Source organism: Nerophis ophidion, linkage group LG20 (assembly GCF_033978795.1).
Source record: "Nerophis ophidion isolate RoL-2023_Sa linkage group LG20, RoL_Noph_v1.0, whole genome shotgun sequence".
Lineage (NCBI taxonomy): Eukaryota > Metazoa > Chordata > Actinopteri > Syngnathiformes > Syngnathidae > Nerophis > Nerophis ophidion.
This window is the reverse complement of record NC_084630.1, coordinates 36,839,097-36,850,100: the sequence shown is the minus strand read 5'-3', so window position 1 is coordinate 36,850,100 and position 11,004 is coordinate 36,839,097. Positions and strand designations below refer to the sequence as shown.

Below are 11,004 nucleotides of genomic sequence, written 5' to 3'. Positions count from 1 at the left end.
TTAGTGTATAAATATTAAATACATGTTTAGTGTATAATATTAAATACATGTTCAATGTATGATTATTAAATCCATGTTTAGTATATGATTATTAAATACATGTTTAGTGTAAGAATATTAAATACATGTTTAGTTTATAAATATTAAATACGTGTTTAGTGTAAGAATATAAGTGTATGAGAAGCCTAACTTGGGTAAAAAAATAAATAAATAAATAAATAAATAAAGGCCGATAGGGCTGGGCGACAAAACAATACCAATATTTATCGCAAAACATAAATAAATAAAAAATATAACATGACACATAAAAAAAATAGAAAAATGGAAAAATGCCGATAGGGCTGGGCGATTAAACGATCAATCAATCAATCAATGTTTATGTAACGCAGGTGTCAAATACATTTGCGGAGACTATTAAGCTCTTGCCTTTCTGTTTACTCTTTGCGCACTTCTTAGTCACGTGACCGCCACAGTCCAATCAGCTGTAGGTATATACCGGTAGCCGGAAGTGACTGGTATGCTCTTGCTGTAGTTAACTTTGGCAACCCGGCGCACTCCTCCCTTGTCACGTGACCGCCGCGGTCCAATCAGTGGTGCTTATAAGCCGCTAGCAGGAAGTAGCCAGGAGACAGGACATGAGAGATCGATGACATTTCTGCTCAAAGTAGTTTTTAAACCTGGTTTTCACCTGAAATATTGTGCTGACCCATTTTAAACTACATGCCTATTTTGTCACTTTATAGAGCCGACTTCCATTGTTTGTCATGAAGCTGTGTTTGACTGTAGAAGCTGAGTTGGTGAGTCCATATTTCTGACAATAGCACTTGAAGCATTCATCTTTCTTCTTTCTGGAATATTCTCAATCCTCCTTATTAACATCTTTATGACTTCAACTAACGATCACATTTGTGTATTGGATGTACTTTTATGTGATTAGATCATAAGCACATTTAGTGCACTGACTGCTTTGTGTTGCTCATAATTATGCTGCTAATGGTTATTTCAGCATTTTATTGCATATTGTGATTCTGATGTCAAGATGGTGGCGCCCGGAAGGGCTGCTACATCGAGGAGCTCTTGCTAAATATGGAACATTTGGCAGAAATACCGGACAATTCTACAAACTTTATGGCTGGCTCACATCGTGGTCACTCCGTGATCACGTACGACCGCCAGACACTTCTGGATGTGGACATATCGGGCCGTTTTGGACTGATAGACGCGTGCTTGCTAGACCTGCTAACTAGCATGGGAATAATTCAGCGGCTACATCCAGCGGCCTGTGAAGCAGGGGAGTATAGTAGCAGCGGTTTTACTACTTACGTATAAAATACTACACGGTCTAGCTCCATCCTATCTTGCCGATTGTATTGTACCATATGTCCCGGCAAGAAATCTGCGTTCAAAGGACTCCGGCTTGTTAGTGATTCCCAAAGCCCAAAAAAAGTCTGCGGGCTATAGAGCGTTTTCATTTCGGGCTCCAGTACTCTGGAATGCCCTCCCGGTAACAGTTCGAGATGCCACCTCAGTAGAAGCATTTAAGTCTCACCTTAAAACTCATTTGTATACTCTAGCCTTTAAATAGACTCCCTTTTTAGACCAGTTGATCTGCCGTTACTTTTCTTTTTCTCCTATGTCCCACTCTCCCTTGTGGAGGGGATCCGGTCCGATCCGGTGGCCATGTACTGCTCGCCTGTGTATCGGCTGGGGACATCTCTGCGCTGCTGATCCGCCTCCGCTTGGGATGGTTTCCTGCTGGCTCCGCTGTGAAAGGGACTCTCGCTGCTGTGTTGGATCCGCTTTGGACTGGACTCTCGCGACTGTGTTGGATCCATTATGGATTGAACTTTCACAGTATCATGTTAGACCCGCTAGACATCCATTGCTTTCCTCCTCTCCAAGGTTCTCATAGTCATCATTGTCAATGACGTCCCACTGGGTGTGAGTTTTCCTTGCCCTTATGTGGGCCTACCGAGGATGTCGTAGTGGTTTGTGTTGTGGTTTGTGCAGCCCTTTGAGACACTAGTGATTTAGGGCTATGTAAGTAAACGATTGATTGATTGATTGATGTATGTATGTATGTATGTATGTATATACATTCATGTATGTATGTATGTATATACATTCATGTATGTATGTATATGCATTTATGTATGTATGTATGTATGTATGTATGTATGTATGTATGTATATGCATTCATGTATGTATGTAGGTACATTCATGTATGTATATACATTCATGTATGTATGTAAATACAATCATGTATGATTGTATTTACATGTATGTATGTAGTTTTGTGTATACATTTAGTGTATGTATGTATATACATTTATGTATGTATGTATGTTTATACATTTATGTATGTATGTAGATACATTCAGGTATGTATGTATATATGTAATTAAATGTATATACATACATACATTCATGTATCTACATACAAAAATTCATGTATCTACATACATACATTCATGTATGTATGTACATACATACTTTCATGTATGTACATACATACTTTCATGTATGTACATACATACTTTCATGTATGTACATACATACTTTCATGTATGTACATACATACTTTCATGTATGTACATACATACTTTCATGTATGTACATACATACTTTCATGTATGTATGTACATACATTCATGTATGTACATACATACATTCATGTATGTATGTACATACATTCATGTATGTACGTACATACATTCATGTATGTACGTACATACATTCATGTATGTACGTACATACATTCATGTATGTACGTACATACATTCATGTATGTATGTACATACATTCATGTATGTACGTACATACATTCATGTATGTACGTACGTACATACATTCATGTATGTACGTACGTACATACATTCATGTATGTACATACATACATACATTCATGTATGTACATACATACATACATTCATGTATGTACATACATACATACATTCATGTATGTACATACATACATACATTCATGTATGTACATACATACATACATTCATGTATGTACATACATACATACATTCATGTATGTACATACATACATACATGAATGTATGTACATACATACATACATGAATGTATGTACATACATACATACATGAATGTATGTACATACATACATACATGAATGTATGTACATACATACATACATGAATGTATGTACATACATACATACATGAATGTATGTACATACATACATACATGAATGTATGTACATACATACATACATGAATGTATGTACATACATACATACATGAATGTATGTACATACATACATACATGAATGTATGTACATACATACATACATGAATGTATGTACATACATACATACATGAATGTATGTACATACATACATACATGAATGTATGTACATACATACATACATGAATGTATGTACATACATACATGCATGAATGTACGTACATACATACATGCATGAATGTACGTATGTACGTACATTCATGTATGTACGTACGTACGTACATTCATGCATGTATGTACGTACGTACGTACATTCATGCATGTATGTACGTACGTACGTTCATGCATGTATGTACGTACATTCATGCATGTATGTACGTACATTCATGCATGTATGTATGTATGTACGTACATTCATGCATGTATGTATGTATGTACGTACATTCATGCATGTATGTATGTATGTACGTACATTCATGCATGTATGTATGTATGTATGTACGTACATTCATGCATGTATGTATGTATGTATGTACGTACATTCATGCATGTATGTATGTATGTACGTACATTCATGCATGTATGTATGTATGTACGTACATTCATGCATGTATGTATGTATGTACGTACATTCATGCATGTATGTATGTATGTACGTACATTCATGCATGTATGTATGTATGTACGTACATTCATGCATGTATGTATGTATGTACGTACATTCATGCATGTATGTATGTATGTACGTACATTCATGCATGTATGTATGTATGTACGTACATTCATGCATGTATGTATGTATGTACGTACATTCATGCATGTATGTATGTATGTACGTACATTCATGCATGTATGTATGTATGTACATGTATGTATGTATATACATTCATGTATGTACGTATCTACATTCATGTATGTACGTATCTACATTCATGTATGTATGTATATACCTTCATATGTATTTGTATACATTCATGTATGTATATATATGTATAAACATTCAAATATGTATATATTTATATATAATTATGTATGTATGTATATACATGTATGTATGTTTAAACATTCATATTATGTATATACGTACATTCGTAACTGTATATGCATACATAGATGCATACATTCATGTATGTATATACATTCATGTATGTATTTGTGTATGCATTCATTCATATATGTATGTATGTATGTATGTATGTATGTACATACATGAATGTATGTATGTACATACATGAATGAATGTATGTATGTACATACATGAATGTATGTATGTATGTACATACATGAATGTATGTATGTATGTATGTACATACATGAATGTATGTGTGTACATACATGGATGTATGTATGTACATACATGGATGTATGTATGTACATACATGGATGTATGTATGTACATACATGGATGTATGTATGTACATACATGGATGTATGTATGTACATACATGAATGTATGTATAAACATACATGAATGTATGTATAAACATTCATGGATGTATGTATGTACATTCATGTATGTATGTATGTACATTCATGTATGTATGTATAAACATTCATATTATGTATATACGTACATTCGTAACTGTATATGTATACATAGATACATTCATGTATGTATGTATTTATGTATGTGCATTCATTCATATATGTATGTATGTATATACATGTATGTATGTATGTATGTATGTGTATACAATAATGTATGTAAGTATATACATTCATAAATATATATATATATGTAAATGCATTCATGTATGTATGTAGGTATATACATACATGTATGTATATACATTCATAAATATATATACATACATACATGTATGTATGTGTATACATTCATGTATGTATGTATGTACTTTCATAAAAGTATGTGCATACATACAATCATTCTTGTATGTATGTACATTCATGTATTTTGTCTGTATATACATTCATGTATCTATGTATGTATTTATGAATGCATGTATATACATTCATGTATGTATATACATTCATGTATCTATGTATGTATGTATGTATGTATTTATGTATGTATATATGAATGCATGTATATACATTCATGTATGTATATACATTCATGTATGTATGTATTTATGTATGTATGTGTATACATTCAAAAATGTATATACATACATTAATGTATGTATATACACTCATAAATATATATATATATATATATATATATATATATATACACATACATACTTACATACATACATTCATGTATGTATGTATATACATTCATATATGTATGTATATACCTTCATATGTATTTGTATACATTCATGTATGTATATATATGTATAAACATTCAAATATGTATATATTTATATATAATTATGTATGTATGTATGTATATACATGTATGTATGTTTAAACATTCATATTATGTATATACGTACATTCGTAACTGTATATGCATACATAGATGCATACATTCATGTATGTATATACATTCATGTATGTATTTATGTGTATGCATTCATTCATATATGTATGTATGTATGTATGTACATACATGAATGTATGTATGTATGTACATACATGAATGTATGTATGTATGTACATACATGAATGTATGTATGTATGTACATACATGAATGTATGTATGTATGTACATACATGAATGTATGTATGTATGTACATACATGAATGTATGTGTGTACGTACATACATGAATGTATGTGTGTACGTACATACATGAATGTATGTGTGTACGTACATACATGAATGTATGTGTGTACGTACATACATGAATGTATGTGTGTACGTACATACATGAATGTATGTGTGTACGTACATACATGAATGTATGTGTGTACGTACATACATGAATGTATGTGTGTACGTACATACATGAATGTATGTGTGTACGTACATACATGAATGTATGTGTGTACGTACATACATGAATGTATGTGTGTACGTACATACATGAATGTATGTGTGTACGTACATACATGGATGTATGTATGTGTGTACGTACATACATGGATGTATGTGTGTACATACATGGATGTATGTATGTATAAACATTCATGGATGTATGTATGTACATTCATGTATGTATGTATGTACATTCATGTATGTATGTATAAACATTCATATTATGTATATACGTACATTCGTAACTGTATATGTATACATAGATACATTCATGTATGTATGTATTTATGTATATGCATTCATTCATATATGTATGTACGTATGTACGTATATACATGTATGTATGTATATACATGTATGTATGTATGTATGTGTATACAATAATGTATGTAAGTATATACATTCATAAATATATATATATGTAAATGCATTCATGTATGTATGTAGGTATATACATACATGTATGTATGTATGTATATACATTCATAAATATATATACATACATACATGTATGTATGTATATACATTCATGTATGTATGTATATACTTTCATAAAAGTATGTGCATACATATATTCATTCTTGTATGTATGTACATTCATGTATTTTGTCTGTATATACATTCATGTATCTATGTATGTATATATGAATGCATGTATATACATTCATGTATGTATATACATTCATGTATCTATGTATGTATGTATGTATTTATGTATGTATATATGAATGCATGTATATACATTCATGTATGTATATACATTCATGTATGTATGTATGTATGTATTTATGTATGTATGTGTATACATTCAAAAATGTATATACATACATTAATGTATGTATATACATTCATGTATGTATGTATATACACTCATAAATATATATATATATATATATATATACATACATACTTACATACATACATTGATGTATGTATCTACATTCATGTATGTACGTATATACATTCATATATGTATGTATATACCTTCATATGTATTTGTATACATTCATGTATGTATATATATGTATAAACATTCAAATATGTATATATTTATATATAATTATGTATGTATGTGTATACATTCATGTATGTATGTATAAACATTCATATTATGTATATACGTACATTCGTAACTGTATATGCATACATAGATGCATACATTCATGTATGTATTTATGTGTATGCATTCATTCATATATATATGTATGTATGTATGTATGTACATGTATGTATATATGTATGTATGTACGTACGTACGTACGTATATACATGTATGTATGTATATATGTATGTATTTACAATAATGTATTTATGTATATACATTCATAAATATATACATATATATACATGCATACATATGTAAATGCATTCATGTATGTATGTAGGTATATACATACATGTATGTATATATATATTCATGTATGTATATACATTCATAAATGTATATACATTCATGTATGTATATACTTTCATAAAAGTATATGCATACATACATTCATTCTTGTATGTATATACATTCATGTATTTTGTATGTATATACATTCATGTATCTATGTATGTATGTATGTATGTATGTATATATGAATGTATACACGTACATACATTCATAAATGTATGTACATACATTCATAAATGTATGTACATACATTCATAAATGTATGTACATACATTCATAAATGTATGTACATACATTCATAAATGTATGTACATACATTCATAAATGTATGTATGTATATACATTCATAAATGTATGTATGTATATACATTCATAAATGTATGTATGTATATACATTCATAAATGTATGTATGTATATACATTCATAAATGTATGTATGTATATACATTCATAAATGTATGTATGTATATACATTCATAAATGTATGTATGTATATACATTCATAAATGTATGTATGTATATACATTCATAAATGTATGTATGTATATACATTCATAAATGTATGTATGTATATACATTCATAAATGTATGTATGTATGTATATACATTCATAAATGTATGTATGTATGTATGTATATACATTCATAAATGTATGTATGTATATACATTCATAAATGTATGTATGTATGTATATACATTCATAAATGTATGTATGTATATACATACATTCATAAATGTATGTATGTATATACATTCATAAATGTATGTATGTATATACATTCATTCTTGTATGTATGTATAAATACATTCATTCTTGTATGTATGTATAAATACATTCATTCTTGTATGTATGTATAAATACATTCATTCTTGTATGTATGTATAAATACATTCATTCTTGTATGTATGTATAAATACATTCATTCTTGTATGTATGTACATTTATGTATTTTCTATGTATATACATTCATGTATATATGTATGTATGTATATATGAATGCATGTATATACATTCATGTATGTATGTATGTATATACATTCATGAATGCATGTATATACATTCATGAATGCATGTATATACATTCATGTATGTATGTATGTATATACATTCATAAATGTACATACATACATGAATGTATGTATGTATATACTTTCATAAATGTATATGCATAAATACATTCATTCTTGTATGTATGTACATTCATGTATTTTCTATGTATATACATTCATGTATATATGTATGTATGTATATATGAATGCATGTATATACATTCATGTATGTATGTATGTATATACATTCATGTATGTATGTATGTATTTATGTATGTGTATACATTCATGTATGTATGAAAATACATTCAAAAATGTATATACAAACATTAATGTATGTATATACATTCATGTATATATGTATATACACTCATAAATATATATATATATATATACATACATACTTACATACATACATTGATGTATGTATATACATTCATGTATGTACGTATATACATTCATATATGTATGTATATACCTTCATATGTATTTGTATACATTCATGTATGTATATATATGTATAAACATTCAAATATGTATATATTTATATATAATTATGTATGTATGTGTATACATTCATGTATGTATGTATGTATTTATGTATGTATGTGTATACATTCATGTATGTATGAAAATACATTCAAAAATGTATATACAAACATTAATGTATGTATATACATTCATGTATGTATGTATATACACTCATAAATATATATATATATATATATATATATATATATATATATATATATATATATATATATATATACATACATACTTACATACATACATTGATGTATGTATCTACATTCATGTATGTACGTATATACATTCATATATGTATGTATATACCTTCATATGTATTTGTATACATTCATGTATGTATATATATGTATAAACATTCAAATATGTATATATTTATATATAATTATGTATGTATGTATATACATGTATGTTTAAACATTCATATTATGTATATACGTACATTCGTAACTGTATATGCATACATAGATGCATACATTCATGTATGTATATACATTCATGTATGTATTTATGTGTATGCCTTCATTCATATATGTATGTATGTACGTATGTACATGTATGTATGTATGTACGTACGTACGTATATACATGTATGTGTATACAATAATGTATTTATGTATATACATTCATAACTATATACATATATATACATGCATACATATGTAAATGCATTCATGTATGTATGTAGGTATATACATACATGTATGTATGTATGTATGTATGTATGTATATACAAATTAGTGTATGTATGTATATACATTCATGTATGTATAGATGTATGTATGTATATATATTCATGTATGTATATACATTCATAAATGTATATACATGCATACATGCATGTATGTATATACATTCATGTATGTATACACTTTAATAAAAGTATATGCATACATACATTCATTCTTGTATGTATCTACATTCATGTATTTTGTATGTATCTACATTCATGTATTTTGTATGTATATACATTCATGTATGTATGTATGTATGTATGTATATATGAATGCATGTATATACATTCATGTATGTATGTATATACATTCATGCATGTATGTATATACATTCATGCATGTATGTATATACATTCATGCATGTATGTATATACATTCATGCATGTATGTATATACATTCATGCATGTATGTATATACATTCATGCATGTATGTATATACATTCATGCATGTATGTATATACATTCATGCATGTATGTATATACATTCATGCATGTATGTATGTACATTCATGCATGTATGTATGTACATTCATGCATGTATGTATGTACATTCATGCATGTATGTATGTACATTCATGCATGTATGTATGTACATTCATGCATGTATGTATGTACATTCATGCATGTATGTATGTACATTCATGCATGTATGTATGTACATTCATGCATGTATGTATGTACATTCATGCATGTATGTATGTACATTCATGCATGTATGTATGTACATTCATGCATGTATGTATGTACATTCATGCATGTATGTATGTACATTCATGCATGTATGTATGTACATTCATGCATGTATGTATGTACATTCATGCATGTATGTATGTACATTCATGCATGTATGTATGTACATTCATGCATGTATGTATGTACATTCATGCATGTATGTATGTACATTCATGCATGTATGTATGTACATTCATGCATGTATGTATGTACATTCATGCATGTATGTATGTACATTCATGCATGTATGTATGTACATTCATGCATGTATGTATGTACATTCATGCATGTATGTATGTACATTCATGCATGTATGTATGTACATTCATGCATGTATGTATGTACATTCATGCATGTATGTATGTACATTCATGCATGTATGTATGTACATTCATGCATGTATGTATGTACATTCATGCATGTATGTATGTACATTCATGCATGTATG

General features: G+C 28.4%; 1 protein-coding gene across 1 annotated transcript in view; it reads left to right on the top strand.

Moving 5' to 3' along the window:
* The first annotated feature begins 594 nt into the window (after positions 1-594).
* LOC133538608 (uncharacterized) overlaps positions 595-11,004 on the top strand; it is a 39,074-nt gene continuing 28,664 nt past the window's right edge. The window contains exons 1-2 of the mRNA XM_061880260.1: positions 595-664; positions 744-797. The gene's annotated coding sequence lies outside the window, so the exon portion shown is untranslated. The remainder of the gene's footprint in view (positions 665-743; positions 798-11,004) is intronic.